The sequence below is a fragment of the Loxodonta africana genome, chromosome 2, assembly GCF_030014295.1.
Source record: "Loxodonta africana isolate mLoxAfr1 chromosome 2, mLoxAfr1.hap2, whole genome shotgun sequence".
Taxonomy (NCBI): Eukaryota; Metazoa; Chordata; class Mammalia; order Proboscidea; family Elephantidae; genus Loxodonta; species Loxodonta africana.
The window spans coordinates 9,443,922-9,467,363 of record NC_087343.1 but is presented as its reverse complement, the minus strand read 5'-3'; positions in this window follow the sequence as shown (position 1 = coordinate 9,467,363).

The following is a 23,442-nucleotide window of genomic DNA, read 5'->3' as shown; positions in this document are numbered from 1 at the left end:
TGTGACAGCATCTTTATGCACTTAGTTTTGTGGGCAAAGAAGAACCACGCCTCACCGCTTGGAGGACAGGGCATTATGGGCTCCCTGGGCAGGGAGAGAGCTCTCATTTCATGGTGGATAACGCTAGTCCTTTGCAATGGTTCTGCACAAATCTCAAAGCACCTTCCAACCCCAAGACTGAATGCTTGCCCCATCCCTTGCAACTTTTGGGTAAGTGGCAAAATGAACTGACCAGCGAAAGTGTAGAGGACACAGGATAACATCAGGGGAGAATTCTGGTTGGGAGTAAAACACTCGGCTCCTTGTCTAGAACCTGCCACTCAGGCACTCTGAACACATGACTTCCCAACTTAGTTCCTACATATCTTCATCTATGTGGTACCTCTCAGATCCGAAGCTACGTGATTATTTTCTGTGCAAGCCCAACGACAGTCACAGATCAGATGAGCAGATACAGATGGTTCAGGGGAAATTCATCACCACTCCGAGCACGACTTGCTCCAGTTTGTGGGTCAATAACACCATCTTCATATATTAAGGAAAGGAAAGCATGCCTTTAGTGAGGAGCAAGGGACATCTTAATCAGCATAACTTTTTAAAATAGTGACATAAGTATCTATCATTTCACTGTATATGAATTTTTTAATATTCCAATATATATGATGCTGAATGTGGAATTTCACGAGATATGATTCCACTTAGCCTGGGGCCCTTTTGATTCCTCTTTTTTTTTTTCCCATCAGGTTTCATCAGCTTTATTGGAAAACGGGATAGAGTCTTATTGGAAGATGGGTGGAATTTGTCAAACACTTAGCCATGCTATCAGTCTCAAGGATAAGCTTTGCTACAGACACAATTATTGCAGAAGGGGTTTGGATTGTCAGAGCTCCTAGAATGCTGTCTCCTGGAAAAGAATAAATGAATAAACACAGTATAAAAACATTTCTCTATGTATATAGCGACTAATGGGGGAAATGGGAAGATAGTAATAAACAAGAGAGGTATTGCTATAATACATTAATTAGAATATGTGGTGGGATAACCATATGGACTTAATAAAAACAATCACACAAGATTAATTAAAGCCACTAGTACATTCATGGGGCATGAATTGTTTGTTAGAATTCTCGCTTTCCATGTGGGAGGCTGGATTCCATTTCTAGCCAATGCCATCTCATAGTCAGCCACCACCATCTGTCAGTGGAGGCTTACATGTTGCTGTGACGCTAAACACATTTCAGCAGAGCGTCCAGACCATGATGGACTAGGAAGAAAGGCCTGGTGATCTGTTTCTGAAAATCAGCCAATGAAACTCTATAGATTACAACTGTCTTACCCACAATCAAGCATTTCATTCTGTTATGCACGGGGTTGTCATGAATTGGTGACTGATTAGACTGCAGCTAGAAAGGGCAATGACTAATATATTCATGCTGGAAATGGAGACAGAGACCTAGGTTAATGATGAAAATAGGAGCTATTTCCTAAAAGAACAAATGTGAGAGTGAACCACCGTCTCCAAAGGGAATTAATAAAAAAGAACCAAGAATGAAAATAGAATTTAGAGAGTATGACCATGAATAGGCAGTGGGGGTGAGAATGAGGAAACAAAAAGGGGAAGACCAGAGAGTGGTTTCAAGGAATCCACGTGGGGCTTTGGTTTCAATGGAATCGGTCAGTAGCGTCAAACAATGCAGATATCTCAAAAAAGAGGGATGTGGAAAGGCATCTGGGCCTGATCCTTAAGGAGATCTGTTGGGCCAGTGGTTCTCTAAGTGGGATGCCCGGGCCAACAGCATCCCAATCACCTGGGAACTCCCTAAAATTGCAAATTCCTGGAGAACCCACAACAGACTTGACGAATGAAAAGAGAAACTCTGGGGTGGAGTACACCAACCTGCATTTTAACAAGCCTTGCATGGGGTTCTGAAGCACCTCAGTTTGAAAACCAGTGTTCTGGAAGGTAATTTTAGCAGGACGGTGAAAGCATAAGCCAAAATACCGAGAGCAAAAGACTCACAGGTGTTTTTGAGACGAAGAAAAAAAAAAAACAAAAAAACAAGGTGGTACCTTCGATACTACCCACTGCCATAGAGTTTGATTCCAACTCATAGTGACCCTATAGGACAGAGTAGAATTGCCTCATAAGATTTTCAAGCCTGAAATCTTTATAGAAGCAGACTGCTGCATCTTTCTCCAAGGAGGAGCTGGTAGGTTCGAACTGGTGACTTTTCAGTTTGTGGCTTAGCACTTAACCACTGTGCCCCCCAGGGCTCCTTCATGCTGCTTACTACTACTTCATACTTCATGTTGTTGTTGTTAGGTGCCACTTAGATGGTTCTGACTCATTGCAACTCTATGTACCACAGAACGAAACACTGCCAGGTCCTGCACCATGCTCACAGTCTTTGTTACACTTGAGGCCATTGTTGCAGCCACTGTATCAATCCGTCTCATTGAGGGTCTTCTTCTTTCCCACAGACACTACTTTACCAAGCATGATATCCTTCTCCAGGGGCTGATCTCTCCTGACAACCTGTCCAAAATATGTGAGGTACAGTCTCTCCACCCTTGCTTCTAAAAGCATTCTGGTTGTGCTTCTTCCAAGACAGATTTGTTCATTCTTTTGGCAGTCCGTGGTGTATGTTCAATATTCCTCATCAACACCACTATTCAAAGGCATCGATTCTTCTTCTGTCTTTCTTATTCATTATCCAGCTTTCACATGCATATGATGCAATTGAAAATACCATGGCTTAGGTCAGGCACACCTTAGTCTTCAAGGTGACATCTTTGCTTTTCAACACTTTACAGAAGTCCTTTGCAGGAGATTTGTGCAAGGCAATACATCTTTTGATTTCTTCACTGTTGATTCCATGGGTGTTGATTATGGATTCAAGTAAAATGAAATCCTTGACAGCTTTGATCTTTTCTCTGTTTATCATGATGCTGCTTATTTGTCCAGTTGTGAGGATTTTTGTTTTTTTTAGGTTGAGCTATAATCCATACTGAAGGCTGTGGTCTTTGATCTTCATCAGTAAGTTCTTCAGGTCTTCTTCACTTTCAGCAAGCAACGTTGTGTCATCTGCATAATGGAGGTTGTTAATGAGTCTTCCTCCAATCCTGATGCTCTCTTCTTCTTTATATAGTCCAGCTTCTTGGATTATTTGCTCAGCATCCGGAATGAATAGGTATAGTGAAAGGATACAACTGGGACGCACACCTTTCCTGACATTAAACCATGCAGTTTTCCCTTATTCTATCCAAACAACTGTTCCTCATAAGCACCATTAAGTGTTCTAGAATTCCCATTCTTCACAATATTATCCATAATTTGCTATGATCCACACAGTTGAATGCTTTTGCACAGTCAATAAAGCACAGGTAAGCATCATTCTGATCTTCTCTGCTTTCAGCCAGGATCCATCTTACATCAGCAATGATATCCCTGGTTCCACATCCTTTTCAGAAACCAGCCTGAATTTCTGGCAGTTCCCTGTCGATATGCTCTTGCAGCCGCCTTTGAATGATCTTCAGAAAATTTTGCTTGCATGAGATATTAATGATATTGTTCAATAATTTCCACATTTGGTTGGATCACCTTTCTTGGCAATAGGCCAGTTGTTTGGCCAGGTAGCTGTCTTCTAAATTTCTTGGCATAGACAAGTGAGCACTTGCAGTGCTGCATCCTTTTGTGGGAACATCTAAGTTGGTATTCATCATTTTCTGGAGCTTTGCTTTTCAACTATGCCTTCAATGCAGCTTGGACTTCTTCCTTCGGTACCATCAGTTCCTGATCATATGCCACCTCTTGAAATTGTTGAACATAGACCAATTCTTTTTGGTATAATGCCTCTGTGTATTCCTTCCATCTTCTCATACTTCATATTAACATAAAACCAAATGCTTCATGGGGTTATTTTTCTCAGTTCAAAGGTTTAGGGTCATGGCTTTGTGGATCTATCCTGTCAACTCCTCTGAAGAGTTTCTGTTCTACCTCCTAGTTTGGTGAGTTGTGCCTGGCATCTTAGAATCTTGTGAGTGGCCACCCAAGATATGAGAATCAACCTCTATATGCCTGGAACAGCAGAAGAAGGAGATTCAGGAATCAGAGAAGGAAATGGACTCAAGATCTAATTGCCTCCATGAACTACTACCTCTTCTGCTATGAGACCAAAAGAAATAGATGGTGCCCCACTACCATTACTGAACATTTTGATCAAGAACCCAATAGGCGGATCCTGATCAAAAGGAAGAATTTTAAATTCATATGGAAACCAAACTTACTAAATCCATTGAGACTGGGGAAACCCCTGAATCCATGTCCCGAAAGAATCTTTAAACTTTGAACCAAAACTATCCCATGAAGCCATCATTAAACTAAAAATGATTGAGTTCAATAAATGATTTTTGCCTTGGGTATTGCATTCTTAAAAAGAATTATCTATATCAGCTCCAACTGATAACAGTCAGAGAATAGTGAGAACTTTAAGAGTCAGAGAGCTAAATTAATAGTGATCTGACAAGATGGATAGAGATAGTGAGAATGATGACACATTGTGAAGTATGTAACCAATGTCATTGAACTGCACGTGTAGAAATTGTGAATGGATGTACGTTCGTTGTGTATATTTGCACAAAAAAATAAATTTAAAAAAATGGAACAGAGAGTATTCCAAGATAGGAGATGTGTGAAAACTTGGAAAAATGGCTGAGAGAGGAAGCAAGTCAAGATGACAGGCAGTAAGAAAGGTCATAGTAGAAGCAGAGTCCTGGAAGCTGGAAGGTAGGAAGCAGGTATTCAGCTGAGTGGCTGAATCTGGAAAAAAGGGAAGAGGATGGCAGCAGGGACAAAGGCAGGTTAGATGGAGAGGAAAAGGAGGGATCAATATGTCTTAGTTGGCCTCTCCCAAAATTGACTTTGAGAATACTCTTTCCCAGGTTCAACATTCAAACACATTTATGCATGTTATAACCCTTTCTTCAAAAACTGATTGCCTCTTTGCACAGGGAAGGTTTTTATTTGGTCTTCAGCGAGTAGACTTCCTTCATTATGATGAAAAGTGTTAAGGGTTTTTATTTGGTCTTCAGCGAGTAGACTTCCTTCATTATGATGAAAAGTGTTATATTGTGTCCACTGTGGTGTAGCTGAAGTCTGCTCCCCTGCCTTGGGCTCCAGGTGACTGAGGAACCTCCCTAAGTAAGACCTGTATTAGTATTTTATATTATTGATGACATCATCAGCACTTTGGCACTATGGAATTTAAAAGTCCCATGGAAAGCTGACCAAATGAATTTTTAAATATTGATTTCTTTGTAGCAGCAGGCATGATTTATTATCTTCTCCTGGGATGTCCATAGAGAGACAACAGGGCTTCAATACTAAGCTCCAGAGCTGCATCTCTGGTGGGGCATTTAATGCACAGATAGGGAAAGCTGAGACCTAGGTAACAAAAGATCAATAATGCTCAGAGAAAATGCAAAGACTTTTCTAAATGTCTGAAAATTTTAAGTCACTACAATGGAGTCCAAAAGACAAGAAAGAAGTGATTTAAAAATTATTACTCAGCCATAAAGAGAAATGAAGCTCTGATACATGCTACAACATGGATGAACCTTGAAAACATGATGCTGAGTGAAATAAGTCAGTCACAAAAGGACAAATATTGTATAATTCCACTTGTATGAAATATCCAGAATAGGCTAATGTATAGAGACCCAAGTTCATTAGTGAATACCAGGGGCAGGAGGTTTAGGAAGCATTGAGCACCTGTTAGTGATGACAGAAAACTTGACAACGGACACAGATGATGGTTGCACCACAAGATTAATGTAATAAGTGTCACTGAATTGTATGTATAAAAAACTCTGAATTGGCAAATATGCTGTGCATATTTTTATCATGATTAAAAACAAAACTTGAGTAAATGGTTTAAGAAGACATCTCATCTAAGAGACTCTTAAGGACTGTGTTTTCCCTTCTCTGTGTAGCTCCTCCACCTTTAGTGCTACCTAGAACAGGTCTACAATTACCTGAACATCAGTAGAAACTTGCAGCATTAACTACTTCATTCATTAATATAGCGGGAATGCCATGTGGCAGTCCTTGAGCTAAAAGAATACAAGCAAAAGCAGGGAGGTATGAAATAGACTGTGTTTTAGCACAACAGTGAGGATTTTGGAAACCTAGAGTTTAGGGTGTTTGCATAGGTCTAGGATTTACTACAAAGTACAGGGTTTGCTTTCCAGGTAATTAGCATATCTCTAGAGCAAACCAAAAACTATATAGAAATAATCAACTAAAAAGGACAGAGGTTCAGTTAAAGAGGGGAAAGAAAAGGAGAAGAAAGAGAAGGTGTTTGGGGTGAGCAATGCACCTGTTCTATTGTAAAGGGAGGAGAGACACTTCAGAGAAGTTGGGAAGAGCTGCCAGGTTGTGCATTGGTTGAATTATGTCCCCCCAAAAATGTGTTATCAGTTTGGCTGGGCTATGATTCTCGGTATTGTGTGTTTTTTCTATATGCTGTAAATCCTGCCTCCGTGATGTTAATGAGGGATGATGGGTGGCAGTTGTTAGTGAGGCAGGAGTCAAACCACAAGAGTGGATTTTGTCTTAAGGCAATCTCTTGAGATACAAAAGAGACAAGTGAGCAGAGAGAAAGGAGACTTCATACCACCAAGAAAGCTGTGCCGGGAGCAGAGAGTGTCATTTGGACCCTAGGTCCCCGTGTGGAGAAGCTCCTAGTCCAGGGAAAGACTGATGAGAAGGCCGAGAGAGAGAGAAAGCCTTCCCCTGGAGCTGACACCCTGAATTTGACTTCTAACCTACTTTATTGTGAGAAACAAACTTCTCTTTGTTAAAGCCATCCACTTGTGGTATTTCTATTATAGCAGCGCTAGATAACTAAGACAGGGTGGAAGGAAATTCTTAGATTCCCTTCAAAGTTCTCTCCCTAAACTTACTATCATGAATTGAATTATGTCCTCCCAAAATATGTGTCAACTTGGTTAGGCCACAATTCACAGTATTGTGGTTGTCCTCCATTTTGTGATTTATATAATTTTCCTATGTGTTGTAAAGCCTAATCTCTGCCTGTGGTTAATGAGACAAGATTAGATTATGCTGAAGAAGATTAGGATGGGATGTAACACTTTGCTCAGGTCACATCCCTGATCCAATGTAAAGGGAGTTTCCCTGAGGTGTGGCCTGTACCACCTTTTATCTTACAAGAGAAGAAAGGGAAGTGAGCAGAGATTGAGGGGAGCTCTTATCACCAAGAAAGCAACGCTGGGAGCAGAGCGCATCCTTTGGACCCAGGGTTCCTGCATGGAGAAGCTCCTAGTTCAGAGGAAGATTGATAACAAAGACCTTCCTTCAGAGTCAGCAGAGAGAAAAAGCCTTCCCTTGGAGCTGACCTCCTGAATTCAGACTTCTAGCCTACTAGGCTGTGAGAAAATAAACTTCTGTTTGTTAAACCCGTCCACTTGTGGTATTTCTATTTTAGCAGCACTAGATGACCAAGACACCTACTGTGGTCTAAACTTCACTCTGCTATCTAGCAAAACCCAATGAGCTTCCAGAGAGGTTTTCAGGATAAGCTCCAAGCAGCCTGACACAGAGAAACTTGAGGACATTTCCATGCTCTCCAAGAGTTCCTAGGTCCTACTCTGCCATCAGAGGGTCTATTGGCTTCATCCCTTGGCCAGAGATTTAGAAGGCAGGGTGTACTTGGGACCAGTGGGGAGGTCTGAGTGAGATGTGGTCCAAATGCAGACACAGCCTGATGGACGAAAGACCACAGGCTGGGACTCAGCCCTGCCTCATGGCTGGGATCCACAGGGTGAGGTGGTAGGGGTAATTTGAATCTATAATGAGTTCATAAAAATGTCATCCATGGCTTCCTGCCATCTCTACTTAGAAGACTCAAAATCAACTAAAATTACCACTCAAGTGTTATGGATTGAGTTGTATTCCCCAAGAGGATATGCTGAAGTCTGAGCCCCAACTTCCTGTGAATGTGACATTGTTTGAACAAAAAGCGTCTTTCTTTGAAGATATTATCAATTAAGCCATGCCAGAGTAGGGTGGGTGCTAGCCTTAATCCCTTCTGAGTGGTGTTTTATAAAAAGGGAGGACAAATAAGGAGAGAGTCACACAAAAGGGGAAAACTCCATTTCCACATGTAGATGACAAAACTTTGTTTGCTGAAAACAAAGAGGACTTGAAGCCCTTACTGATGAAGATCAAAGACCACAGCCCTGAGTATGGATTACACCTCAACATAAAGAAAACAACAATCCTCACAACTGGACCAATAAGTAGCATCATGATAAATGGAGAAAAGACTGACGTCAAAATTTCAATTTACTGGGATACACGATCAGCACCCATGGAAACTGCAATCAAGAAGTCAAAAGATGTATTACGGTGGACAAATCAGCTGCAAAAGACCTCCATAAAGTGTTAAAAAACAAAGATGTCACCTTGGGTGCACCTGACCCAAGCCATGGTGTTTTCAATACCCTCATATGCATGTGAAAGCTGGACAATGAACAAGGAAGACTGAAGAAGAATTGATGCCTTTGAATCATAGTGTTGGTGAATGATATTGAGCACACCACGGACTGCCAGAAGAGAGAACAAATCTGTCTTGGAAGAAGTACAACCAGGATGCTCCATAGAAGCCACAATGGCAAGACTTCGTCTCACATACTTTGGCCATGTTATCTGAAGGGACCAGTCCCTGAAGAAAGGCATCATGCTTGGTTAAGCAGAGGATCATAGAAAAAGAGGAAGACCCTAGATGAGATGGATTGACACAGTGACTGCAACGGTGGGCTCAAGCATAGCAATGATTGTGAGGATGGTGCATGGTTGACAGTGTTTCGTTTTGTTGTACATAGAGTTGCTATGAGTTGGAACTGACTCGAAGGCGCCTAACAACATAACACCATGTAAAGATCCATCTACAAGCCAAGGAGTGCCAAGAAATCCCCTAGGTACAGAAGCTGAAAAAGGCAAGGAAGGGTCTACTCTTAGAACCCACAGAGCATAGAGCCCTCCTGATGCCCTGAATTTATACTTCTAGCCTCCAGATCTGTGAGGAAAAAGTCTGTTCTCTAAAGTCACCCACTTTGAGGTATTTTGTTAAGCAGCCCTAGGACACTAAGACATCAAGTAGATCCTGTGATCTTTGCTGTAGGTGCTACATGCAACCCCCATCTCAGGGTGTGGCACAAGTCACAGCTTAGGATTCCTCCTGGATACCTTCCTTTCCTCACCCCACAGTCAAGGTTACCAAATTGAATCATTTTCCTCTCCTAAATTTCTCTTGAATCTGTCACATTTTCTGTTGGCCCACAATTACTGTTTCCAAGTGAGCATTATCTCCCACCTGATTCTTCCATATGCTCTTTGGGCCCTTATGGGTCACTCTTGCTGTACCCAAAGTGATCTTTTTAAAATTAAAAATCTGGTCCCCTCTTGGCTTTCCTTGAAAAACCTTAATGTAGAGATCTCGGTAGTCCATGAGAGAAATTTGGTCTGCAGATATGCTCGCTTTGGCTTATATGATGTTTTGAAAATACATGAACTACCACTGAAAATTTGGAAAACTTCTCCTAAAAATGCACATTTCTATCATCTCTTAAAAAAAAAGATAAGCATACAGGGCCCCAGCCACAGATGATGTCAAAAGGCCAGTTCTGAATTGTAGTTCTCCCCTTCTGAAGTCTTCACTATGCTTGATATTACCTGCCAGTGGTTTCTGTTTTGTGTTCTGGCAGGCCCAGGGTGCTCTCAGACATTCCATTCACTCCCAAGATTCCAAGGCCCTGAGCAGTTTGGTGGGGCATATGGACTAGCTCTAGCTAATGAAAAGTGAAAGATCTTGGCTGAGTCAGTACAAATCCTGTGTGTAATTCACAAGGCTCTCTGTGTTCAGAGCAAGGAAAGAAGAGGTTGTGTTTTCCAGGTGTTGCAGCTACAACACAGGGCACTCCCATCAGACTGGTTTCCTGAGTGACTATGTGGAGCAGAAGTCCCCTCTCCCATGTTGGACACCCAACATGACCAAAATAACCCTTGTATTGTTAAGACACTGAGATTTGGAAGTTAATTTATTACTGCAGAATGACCTACCCTTCCCTGCTCCTTCATCTTCCCATTGCTTTCAAGACAAAGCCCTATTTTCTTACTATGGTGCAGATGACCTTGCAGGATATGGGCCTTACTGGCCTCTCCAGTCTCATTCTCCCCCTGCTTCTCTTGGACTGTCCTCTGGACTGTTACCTTACAGCATTTTCTCCATGCCTTTGGTGTGCTAGATTTCTTCCCACCGCATGGTCTGAAATTCCCCTGGTCCAGTCCCTTTCTTCCTTCCAGCCTTGCCTTAAACATCTCTTCTCACCAGCCCTGCCAGGTAGGTCATCTATCCTTATTATAATAAGTGTCCATCTCAGTTCTACCGTGCATGGTGTGATTTCCAATCACTGAGCAAACACAGACCCATATCTGCCACTAACACTATATGCTGATGCTTCACTGTAATGACAGCAACCCCCTGGATGCCCTACATGAGTTACTGGAATTCTCACTCCAAAACTGTTTTCCACTTTTCTAAACCAATTGTCACCTGTACGCACACATGGAGCTAAAAATCCCTCATTGACATTTTACTATGCCATGGGATAGGGTCCTCATTCACTCATTCATTTATTCAATAAACACGCATTGAGTACCTAATATATGGTAGGCATTGTGCTGGCGCAGGGGTACAACCCCTCTGGAGGTCTACGCTTCTTCAGAGGAGATGATCATGTGACTTCTGGTTTACTCCATCAATCCCATTATTCCTCCTGTTTGGTTTCCCTTCCTGAAATGCTGTTTGTATTAACAATAGTATGGCCACTCTTATCTCCAGGAAGATGAGGAATATAAAAAGAAATACTATTCCTACCTCTTTAAAATGTTGAAAAGCAAGGATGACACCTTGAGGGCTAAGGTACAGCTGACCCAAGTCATGGTGTTTTCAACTGCCTCATGTGCATGCAAAAGCAGGACAAGGAATAAGGAAGACAGAAGAAGAAGCGACACCTTTGAATTGTGGCATTGGAGAAGAATATCGCTGATGCCAAGGACTGCCAAAAGAATGAACAAATACATCTTGGAAGAAGTACAACCAGAATGCTCCTTAGAAGCATGTATGGCAAAACTACGTCTCAAGTACTTTGGACAAGTTTTCAGGTGTGATCAGCCCCTGGAGAAGGGCATCATGCTTGGTAAGGTAGAGAGTCAGCAAAAAAGAGGAAAAGCCTTAAGAAATGGATTGACACAGTGACTGCAACAATGGGCTCAAACATAGCAACAATTGTGAGGATGGTGCAGGACTGGGCAGTGTTTTGTTCTGCTGTGCATAGGGTCGCTATGAGTTGAAACTGACTTGACAGCACCTAATGAGAAAAAAACATCTTGGTTAAACTTGACCTTGAGCCACCGTGGAGCCCTGGTGGTGCAGTGGTTAAGAGCTTGGTGTTAACCAAAATGTCGGCAGTTTGAATCCACCAGCCACTCCTTGGAAACACTTTGGGGCAGTTCTACTCTGTCCTGAGGGTCCTATGAGTTGAAATCAACTCGATGGCAATGAATTATGAGCCACTGTAGGAGATGCCATCAGTACCCTATCAATTTTCCTTCAGCACTTACCATTTCTGTAGACCTTGGGGTCTTTGGACTTCAAGTACCTGTGACCCTGCCTAGGGTATTTCTCTGGCCTGGGAGGATGCTCTGCTTACACATGCAGCAGGTTAGAGGTACTGGCCCCCATGTGTATGTCAGTTTGTCGTACTGTGGGGGTTTGCATGTTGGTGTGAAGCTGGAAGCTATGCCACCGGTATTCAGATACCAGCAGGGTCACCCATGGAGGACAGGTTTCAGCTGAGCTTCCAGACTAAGACAGACTAGGAAGAAGGACCGGGCAGTCTACTTCTGAAAAGCATTAGCCAGTGAAAACTTTATGAATAGCAGTGGAACATTATCTGATATAGTGCTGGAAAATGAGCCCCCCAGGTTGGAATGCACTCAAAGCATAACTGAGGAAGAGCTTCCTCCTCAAAGTAGAGTCAACCTTAATGACGTGGATGGAGAAAAGCTTTTGCAACCTTCATTTGCTGATGTGGCACGACTCAAAATGAGAAGAAACAGCTGCAAACATCCATTAATGATTGGAGCCTGGAATGTATGAAGTATGAATCTAGGAAAATTGGAAATCATCAAAAATGAAACTGAACACATAAATACCAATATCCTAGGAATTAGTGAGCTGAAATGGACTGGTACTGGCCATTTTGAATTGGACAATCATACAGTCTACTATGCTGGGGATGACAACTTGAAGAGGAATGGTGTTGCATTCATCGTCAAAAAGAATGTTTCAAGATCTATCCTGAAATACAATGCCGTCAGTGATAGGATAATATCCATATGCCTACAAGGAAGGCCAGTTAATACGACTATTATTCAAATTTACGCACCAAACACTAGAGCCAAAGATGAAGAAATAGAAGATTTTATCAGCTGCTGCAGTCTGAAATTGATTGAACACGCAATCAAGATGCATTGATAATTACTGGCGATTGGAATGCAAGAGTCGGAAACAAAGAAGGATCAGTAGTTGGAAAATATGGCCTTGGTGATAGAAACAATGCCAGAGATCGAATGATAGAATTTTGCAAGACCAACAACTTCTTCATTGCAAATACCTTCTTTCACCAACATAAACGGGGACTATACACATGGACATAGGCAGATGGAACAAATTGACTACATCTGTGGAAAAAGAGAATGGGAAAGCTCAATATCAACAGTCAGAATGAGGCCAGGGGCCAACTGTGGAATAGACCATGAGTTGCTCATATGCAAGTTCAAGCTGAAACTGAAGAAAATCAGAGAAAGTCCACAAGAGCCAAAATATGACCTTGAGTATATCCCACCTGAATTTAGAGACCATCTCAAGCATAGATTTGACGCATTGAACACTAGTGAGCAAAGACTAGACGAGTTGTGGAATGACATCAAGACCATCAGCCATGAAGAAAGCAAGAAGTCATTGAAAAGACAGGAAAGAAAGAAAAGACCAAGATGGATGTCAGAGGAGACTCCGAAACTTGCTCTTGAACTTCAAGCAGCTAAAGCAAAAGGAAGAATTGATGAAGTAAAAGAACTGAACAGAAGATTCCAAAGGGTGTCTCGAGAAGACAAAGTAAAGTATTATAATGACATATGCAAAGAGCTGGAGATGGAGAACAAAAAGGGAAGAACACGCTCGGCGTTTCTCAAGCTGAAAGAATTGAAGAAAAAATTCAAGCAATAGTGAAGGATTCCATGGGGAATATATTAAACGATGCAGGAAGCATCAAAAGAAGATGGAAGGAATACACAGGGTCATTATACCAAAAAGAATTAGTTGATGTTCAGTCATTTCAAGAGGTGGCATATGATCAGGAACTGATGCTACTGAAGGAAGAAGTCCAAGCTGCTCTGAAGGCATTGGAGAAAAACAAGGCTCCAGGAATTGATGGAATATCAGTTGAGATGTTTCAACAAACAGATGTAGTGCTGGAGGTGCTCACTCATCTATGCCAAGAAATATGGAAGACTGCTTCCTGGCCAACCGATTGGAGGAGATCCATGTTTATGCCTATTCCCCAAAAAGGTGATCCAACTGAATGTGGAAATTATAGAACAATATCATAAATATCGCACACAAGCAAAATTTTGCTGGAGATCATTCAAAAACGGCTGCAGCAGTATATCGACAGGGAACTGCCAGAAATTCAGGCTGGTTTCAGAAGAGGACCTGGAACCAGGGATATCATTGCTGATGTCAGATGGATCCTGGCTGAAAGCAGAGAATACCAGAAGGATGTTTACCTGTGTTTTATTGACTATGCAAAGGTATTCGACTGTGTAGATCATAACAAACTATGGGTAACATTGTGACGAATGAGAATTCCAGAACACTTAATTGTGCTCATGAGGAACCTTTACATAGATCAAGAGGCAGTTGTTCGGACAGAACAGGGGGATACTGATGACTTTAAAGTCAGGAAAGGTGTGCATCAGGGTTGTATTCTTTCACCATACCTATTCAACCTGTATGCTGAGCAAATAATCTGAGAAGCTGGACTATATGAAGAAGAACTGGGTATCAGGATTGGCGGAAGACTCATTAACAACCTGCATTATGCAGATGACACAACCTTGCTTGCTGAAAGTGAAGAGAACTTGAAGCACTTACTAATGAAAATCAAAGACCACAGCCTTCAGTTTGGATTGCACCTCAATATAAGGAAAACAAAAATCCTCACAACTGGACCAATGAGCAACAGCATGGTGAACGGAGGAAAGGTTGAAGTTGTCAAGGATTTCATTTTACTTGGATCCACAATCAACAGCCGTGGAAGCAGCAGTCAAGAAATCAAAAGACACATTCCATTGGGTAAATCTGCTGCAAAGGACCACTTTAAAGTTTTGAAAAGCAAAGATGTCACCTTGAAGACTAAGGTGCGCCTGACCCAAGCCATGGTATTTTCAATAGCATCATATGAGTGTGAAAGCTGGACAATGAATAAGGAAGACCGAAGAAGAATTGGCACCTTTGAATTGTGGTGTTGGCGAAGAATATTGAATATACCATGGACTGCCAAAAGAAAGAACAAATCTGTCTCAGAAGAAGTACAACCAGAATGCTCCGTACAGGCAGGGATTGCAAGACTGGCTCTTACATACTTTGGACATGTTGTCAGGAGGGATGAGTCCCTGGAGAAGGACATCATGCTTGGCAGAATACAGGGTCAGTGGAAGAGAGGAAGACCTTCAATGAGGTGGACTGACACAGTGGTTACAACAATGAGCTCAAGCATAGCAACGATTGTAAGGATGGCTCAGGACCAGGCAGTGTTTTGTTCTGTTGTGCATAGGGTCGCTATGAGTTGGAACCGACTCGATGGCACCTAACAACAGCAACAACAACAGAGGTACTGGTGAATTAATTCTCCAAGGAGAATCTCTCAAAGGAGAGTGAAGTTGATGGAGTAACACTCCAAGTTCCTAGCACCTTGGGAGGAATGACTCTGAACATGCCCTACACGCCACCCCAGAGGTCCTCAGTGAGGTTGAGCACCAGTTGCCGGAAGTGCTCACCTACTCATTAAAAACGAAACCTGTTGCCTTTGAGTCAATTCTGACCCTATAGGACAGAGTAGAACTGCCTCATAAAGTTTCTAAGGAGCACCTGGTGGATTCGAACTGCCAAACTTTTGGTTAGCAGGCTTCACTCTTAACCACTATGATACTGGGGTTTCCAACCTCCTCATTAGTGCATCCAATATTGGATTATTTCCCTTCCCTGTCTAGTTACTTTACCTCTCTACTCCTGCTTCCTGGGCTTCATTCTCCAAAAAACCTACTGGCACTCAAATCCTTGCCTCAGGATCTGCTTTTGTGGGGACACAAACTCGGATAGCAATCAAGGTGGGAGCTTTTCCCTCCTAGTCTCTCCTCTCCCGCTCTGATGCTGTGGCTTCTGTATTTGGTTTGCTGTCATGATAGTAGGATCTTCTCCCACTCTGACCCCTTCCTTAGCAACTGGGAACCAGTCTCAAGTTCCCTAAGGACAATTTGAATCATGTTTCTCATTCTAAATTCTGAAGTCATACTGGTTGACTCCCAGCCGGTGCCCCAGATCAGACCTGAGAGCTATGATGCACTCTCACTTCTCAGTGGGCAGGTCCTCCCCTACTGCTGGATTGCCAGGGGGCATACGAATTGGTCACCGATCCCATTGCTTTGCTTCTCTCTTACAGAGTTAGACTCCCAGCCGTACAGCTCAAGCCAATTTCTGTCCCATCAGCTTGTTTATTTACATCTAATTTGTAATAGCTACAGAAGCAAAGTCAGGTTGTCAGCGCCAGCTGCTTCATCTGCTGCCCAGAATCCTCTGCACAACTTTTGATAAGAAACTCTGAGCCCTGTGAAATTTGCTCTGTTGTTGCAGTTGGGTCTGTATTTGCATATTTGTCAAGCTCAGCCCAGCAGCAAGTTGCAAGTGAACTGCAGGAGGTAGAAATATTTTCTTTAATTTTTTTTCAGCATTTCTATGAATTTATTTCAGTGTTTGCAAAAACTCTGTAATTCAGAAAAGGGCCTCTGGGTGTACATAAAATACTTAAAAATTATATAGCCTGGCTCAGGCAAACTGGAAGCCACCCAACAAACAAAATCAGCTCCTGTGATTTTTTGACCAAGCCACCTAGAAACCTACATCTTCAGGTGTTTTTGCGCTTCGTAATCAATTGGAGTATTTCATTCAAAGAGTGGAGTTGCGTTAATACTGAGAATAGAGAGGCGGTTCTTGGTGGGTAAGTCTTTACATCAAATTGGATAACATGTCTCACAAATTATTATGGCCAAGGAAAGTTTTGACTTAACTTAGTAAGAGACAGAGAAAGATTTTCACAGAAGTACTTAAATTTTATTTTTAAACACCACTTTGGGGAAGTTTGTATTTTAGTTATATATTGCTGGGTAACAGATTACCCCCAAATTTTGTTGTCATTAGCTGCCATCAAGTCGACTCTGACACATCGCAACCTTGTGTTCAACAAAACAAAACATTGCCCATTATCCTCAAAATTACTGGTGTGTTCGAGTCTATCATTATAGCTATTATTCCAATCCATCTCACGGAGGGTTTCCTTCACCCTCACTGACCCTATACTTCAACAAACATGATGTCTTCCTCTAGGGATTGACCCCTCCTGAAGCCATGTCCAAAGCAAACAACTTGGACGATATTCTGTTGTGATCCACAGGCTTTTCACTGGCTAGTTTTCTGAAGCAGATCACCAGAAAATTAGCCAATGGAAGCCTGTCTTCCTAACCTGTCTTAGCTTGAAAGCTTGCTAGAACTAGTCCACACGGGTGATCCTACCAGTATTTGAAACACCAGTGGCATAGCTTCCAGCACCATAGCAACACACAACCCACCACAGTACAACAAATTGATGGAGGACCCCAAAATTTAGTAGCTTAAAGCAACACACTTTTATTATCTCAGTGTTTCTGTGAATACCCTGGTGCAGCCTAGCTGTATCCTCCAGCTCAGGGTCTCACAGGCTGCAGTTACCGCATCAGGCCAGGCTGTGGTCATCTCACAGTAAACTGAGTCTGGATCCACTTGGTGGTCATCAGGATTCAGTTCCTCAAAAGTCGTCGGACAGAGGACTCGGTTCCTAAGTCTTTACAGAATGGCTTCACAGTGACTAATTTGCAAACAATTGTATAGCATACACTATTTTTCAATCAAATCAAATAATATGCAACCATAAATTACTTAAGACAAATGTATTTTTGCTTTTAAATAATTAAATGTTAAATAACAAAATTCCATTCTTTTATTAAGCTCTTGTAATAGATAGACTTGCGTTCCCCAAAAGAATATGTTGAAGTCTTAACCCCTGTACCTGTGAACATGACCTCGTTAGGTGATAAGGATTTTTTGTTGTTTTTGTTGTTATCAGTTAAATTAAATGGGATCATACCTGAGTAGGGTGAGTTCTAATCCTTGTCCCATTTGAGTGATATCTTATAAAAGGTGACAACAGACTTGCAAACAGAGTCACACACAGGGAGAAGACCAACTCTTTGTGACAACAGAGGCAGGTGCATTTATAAGCAGCAAAGGAACCCCAAGGTTTGTCTCCAGTCACCAGAACTTGGAGAGAGGCAGGCAACAGTTCCTCTCTCAAAGACTTCAGAAGGAATTAACATGGCTGGTACCCTGATTTGGGCTTCTGGCCTCCAGAACTGTGAGACCGTAGATGCTTGTTATTTAAGCCTCTGTGAAATTTTGTTATGGCAGCTCTCAGACATTATGCCAGTTCTTCACCAAACTTTTCTGTAGGATGTGCTCTTTAGAGTCGGGTTGGGCTCTGCATGTATTGTAATGCAGATGGAGAGAGGGACAGAGGTCCTGCCGGAGAGGTCCCAAAGTTTTGGGGCTCTGTGGTCAGGAGCTCTGGATTCCAGTCCCTGCTCTGTTACTCCCCTGTTCTTTGACCTTGGTATAATCACTTAACCTTGGAGGATTGAAAACAGGAAGGTTGAAAAGCAGGTCTGTCTTTGTCCTGTCTGCAGCTAACATTCCAAGATCAAAAAACAAAAATTATCTTTGTTCACATGAATAAATACAATTCCTAAGAAACGGTGTGTAGGAGTAGGGTGGAGGCAAGCCACCGTGATGTGTAGTGATGGGAGTGCAGTGAATTCCCATCAGCTCAGGGGAAGCACAGGATTTTGTAACTGCATCATGAGTTGGGCCTTGGTTTAGTAACATGTAGAAAGCTTAATTCAAGGAGCTCCTTGAATCTGAGATTCTCCACATCCAAGCACAGGAATGAGAGCCTGGGGGGAAAAAAAAAATGCCCTGAAAACAGGGACTATGGGGGTGGTGCATCCCAGTGAGTATCTATTCCATGGCGAGCATCCAGGCAGAAGCACCTCCTTGGTATGCAGGTGGGGTTCTTCGGGCCACTGTCTGCCCTTCCAGACATTGCCACCATCAACTCCAGAATAACCCTGAACCCCATGTCCTCTGTAAGAGCCCTGTCTCCCTTTTAACTTGTCACCAGGAGCTGAGGCATGCAGGGGGAAAGGTGCCCTCTGTTCTCTTACTAAACCCACACAATATCCACACTTGCCTCTTCTGATTGAACCAGAAATCACTCTAAATCTATCACTCAATTTCAAAGCAAAATGCAGTTAAATCAGGCAGCTTGGGCTCATCAATTCCTTCACCCCTTGCCTCTGCGGTTGTGGCAGCCTGTCCAAGCCCAGGTGTGGGACATGCAGTTCTTCACCTGCTCTCTAGGAGAGGCCCTTACCTGCCCACCCACACTACCCTCCCCCTGCGTAGATTATAAAATACCCTGAACTGGCAGAAAAGTATAGAGAAATGTAAGCAGTGCTTTGTACCAGCCACTTTTCCAATCTTCTCATGTTTCTCTATTTGCTTTAGGATTTTTAGAGAAGTAAAATTCTTAAAGTTTTTGGGGGGTCTCTTCTTGTACTTCTTCTTCCCATTCACTTTGCTCCTTCCCTCCCTACCTGAACGTGGTGTTCACCACTCCCATACAGGATTTGATGTTTTTTCTACTTATGTTGTGCCAACAAACTTTAAATATTATGACTTTACATGTCTTAAAATCTCTCTCTCTCTTTTTCTTACACATGTACACACGCACACATATTCTCTGCCATTTGTTTTATGGCTCAACATTATGTGTTTTGAGCTGTACCTCTTGATGTATATGGCTTCATTTCTTTCTATTCTTTTCCTTTTGGGGATCACAATTGGTGTTTTTTTTTTTTGTCTTTTTAAATGTGTTTATTCTGAAATAGTTACAAATTTACAAGAAGTTGAAAAGATAGTACAGAGAGGTTCCCTATACCCTTCACCTTTTTTCCCTGCAATGATTACACATTATATAGGTACATATCAAAACCTGGAGTTTGGCATTGACACATTTTGTCTCGTGCAGACTGCTGTAACCACGACCACAATCAAGATGCAGGACTATTCCATCACCACAAATGTCTCTAATGACCCTTTTATAGTCACACCCACCCCCTTCATTCTCATGATCTATAACTTCAGGCAATCACTAACCTGTTTATGTCTCTATAATGTCATTTGAAGAATGTTGTGTAAATGGAAACATTACATGTTATCTTTTGAAATGCGCTTTTTTCTCTTTCTTTTTACCCAGCATAATACTCTTGAGACCCACCCAAGTCACCTCGTATGTCAACAGTTTGCTCCTTTTTATTGCCCAGTAGTATTGGCACAGTGGTTAAAGCACTTGGCTGCTAATCACAAGATCAACGGTTCAGACCCACCAGATGCTCTGTGGGAGAAATTTGTGGCAGTCTGTTTCCATAAAGATTGCAACCTTGGAAACCTATGGGGCAGTTGTACTCTGTCCTATAAGGTGGCTATGAGTCAGAATCGACAAGATGGCAATAGGTCTGGGTCATTCCGTGGAGGTACCACAGTTGGTTTAATCATTCATCTACTGAAGGGTATTTTGATGTCTACAGTTTTGGATTATTACGTATACAGCTACCTTGAGCAATCATGTGCAGACATTTTTGTGGGCATACATTTTCATTTCTGAGGATTAAATTCCCAGGAACACAAATGCTGGGCCATGTGTTTATACACTTATAAACGTAATGCATGTCTTTTTTTTTTTTTTTAAAGACATTCCCAAACCATTTTGCATTTCCACCTGTAACAGGAGAGATCCTGTTTCTCTACATCTTTACCCGCATTTGTTATTGTCACTATTTTTTCTTTTAGTTTTTCTAATAAGTGTGTAGTGAAATCTCACTGTGGTCTTAATTTATATCTCCCTAAAGGTTAAAGACATTGAACATCTTTTTAATGCTTATTTTCCGTCTGTATATCCTCTTCAGTAAAATGCCTCTTCATGTCTTTTGCCTATTTTCTAATTGGATTTTTTTTTAAATGGTTGAATATTGAGAGTTCTTTATGTGTTGCAGATATGAGGGCTGTGTCAGATACGTGTTTTGCAAGTATTTTCTCCCAGTCTGTAGCTTGTCTTTTCATGCCTTTTTAAGTTCATTCACCCAGCAGAAATTGTTAATTTTTATGAAGTCTAATTTTTTATCTTCTATTTTAAGGATTGTGCTTTTGGACATGTCTAAGAGCTTTTCATCAAACCACCAAGCTCTAGGTTCTGAAGGTTTTCTCCTATGCTGCATTCCAAAAATTTTATACTTTTATGCTTTACTTTTAAATCTATGATCCCCTGTGAGTTAATTTTTATAAGACATATGAGGCTTAAGTCATAAGTTGCGGATACCCATGGGTATCCTCAGATATTTACCTGTGTTTTATTGACTATGTAAAGGCATTCAATTGTGTGGCTCATCACAACAAATTGTGAATAACATTGCAAAGAACGAGAATCCCAGAACACTTAACTGTGCATGATGAACCTGTACATAGATCAAGAGACAATCATTTGAACAGAACAAGGGGATACTGCGTGGTTCAAAGCCAGGAGAAGTATGCACCAGGCTTGTATCCTTTCACCATACTTATTCAATCTGTATGCTGAGCAAATAATCCAAGAAGCTGGACTTTATGAAGAGGGATGTGGCATCAGGATTGGAGGAAGACTCATTAACAACCTGCATTATGCAGATGACATAAACTTGTTTCCTGAAAGAAAAGAGGACTTGAAGCACTTACTGATGAAGATCAAAGATCAACCTAAAGTAAACAGGAATCCTCCCACTGGACCAATAAAGCAACATCATGGTAAAAAGAAAAGATTGAAGTTGTCAAGGATTTAATGTTACTTGGATCCATAATCAATGCCCATGGAAGCAGCAGTCAAGAACTCAAACGATGTATTGCATTGGCCAAATCTACTCCAAAAGACCTCTTTAAAGTGTTAAAAAGCAAAGATGCCACTTTGAGGACTAAGGTGCACCTGACCCAAGCTATGGCATTTTCAAGCATCTCACGTGCATGTGAAAGCTGGACAATGAATAAGAAAGACAGAAGAAGAATAGTTGCCTTTACGTTATACTGTTGGTGAAGAATATTGAATATTCCATGAACTGCCAGAAGAACAAACAAATCTGTCTTGAAAAAATTGTAGCCACCTCCTGGAGAAGGACATCATGCTTAATAAAGCAGTGAAAGAGAGGAAGACCTTCAAGGAGATGGACTGATGCAGTGGCTGCAACCATGGGCTCAAACATAGCAACAATTGTGAGGATAGTGCAGGGCCAGGCAGTGTTTCATTCCTTTGTACACAGGGTCACTATGAGTCGGAACCAACTGGACGGCACCTAACAACAACAATGACATGGGCATCCAATTGATTCAGCATCATTTCTTGAAAAATCTATCCTTCCCCCATTTAATTTTTTCTTCGTTTTTGTGAAAAATCAGTTGGCTATACTTGTATGGGAGCTATTTCTGCCTCCTGTCTTCTGTTTCCTATATCTATGTGTCTGTTCCGTAGTTACTCTAACTATAGAATAAGTCCTGAAAGTGGCTAGAATGATTCCTCATACTTAAATTTTCTTTTCCAGAATTAGATATTCTAGTTCCCTGGATTTTCATATGCATTTTAGAAAAACCTTGTCTATATCTACCAAAAGTAAAAATAAAAAAAATCTTGCTGCGGTTTTCATAGGAATTCCATTAAATCACAAATCAATTTGGGGAGAATCAACATCATTGCTTTATTGAGTCTTACAATCCATGAACATGGCGTATCTCCTTTTTATTTATATCTCTTTGATTTCTTTCATCAGAATTTTGTGTTTTTCAGCAAGCAATATACAGGATTTTTTTTAGATTTATGCATATTTACTTAATTTTTTTGAGGGATTGTAAATGGTATTGCATTTTTTAATTTCAGCATCCTTATGTTTAGTGTTAGTGTATAGAAACAGAAATGATTTTGATATACTTATCTTGTACACTATGGCCTTGTTGAAATCATATTAACTGTAGGAGTTTGTATGTAGATCCCTAGTAATTTTCCATGTAGACCAACATATTTTCCACTAATAGATTTTTTTTTTTCCTGAACTTTTTATTTCCTTTTCTTGCCTTCTTGTGCTGGCTAGAACTTCCTGTACTCGATGAATAGGAGTGATTAGACTGAACATACCTACATTGTTCCTGATGTTAAGGGGAAATTATTTTGTCTTTCACTATTAACTGCGATGTTATCTTCAGATGTTCTTTATCAAGTTGAGGCAGTTGCCCTCTATACCTAGCTTTATGACAGGTTTCCATTTTGTTTATTTTGGTTTTTTCAATCATAAATGATTGTTGGATTTTGTGAAATGCTTTAAAGCATCATATAATCATAAGACTTTTCTTCTTTAGCCTAGTAATATGGTAGATTATAGTGACTGATTTTTTTAATATTGCATTCCTGGAATACACCTCACTTGGTTATGGCATAAAATCATTTGTGCATATGGATGAATTCTATTTGTTAATATTTTATTTAAAAATTTTTCCATTTATATCAATGAGGGATATTGATCTATCGTTTTCTTTAAAAGATTAATTTTTGCATTGTCTTTGTTGCATTGTTATCAAAGAAATACTAGTGTCATTAAAGGAATTAGAGTAGAACTGCCCCATAGGGTTTCCAAGGAGCAGCTGGTGGATTTGAACTGCTGACATTTGGTTAGCAGGTGAGCTCTTAACCACTGCACCACCAGGAACATTGGCACTGCAAAATCAGTGAATCTTGTCAGTATACATCATGTTTATGCTTAGTGTGCATCTTACTCACAAAAATAAATATAAGCCTTAGAAA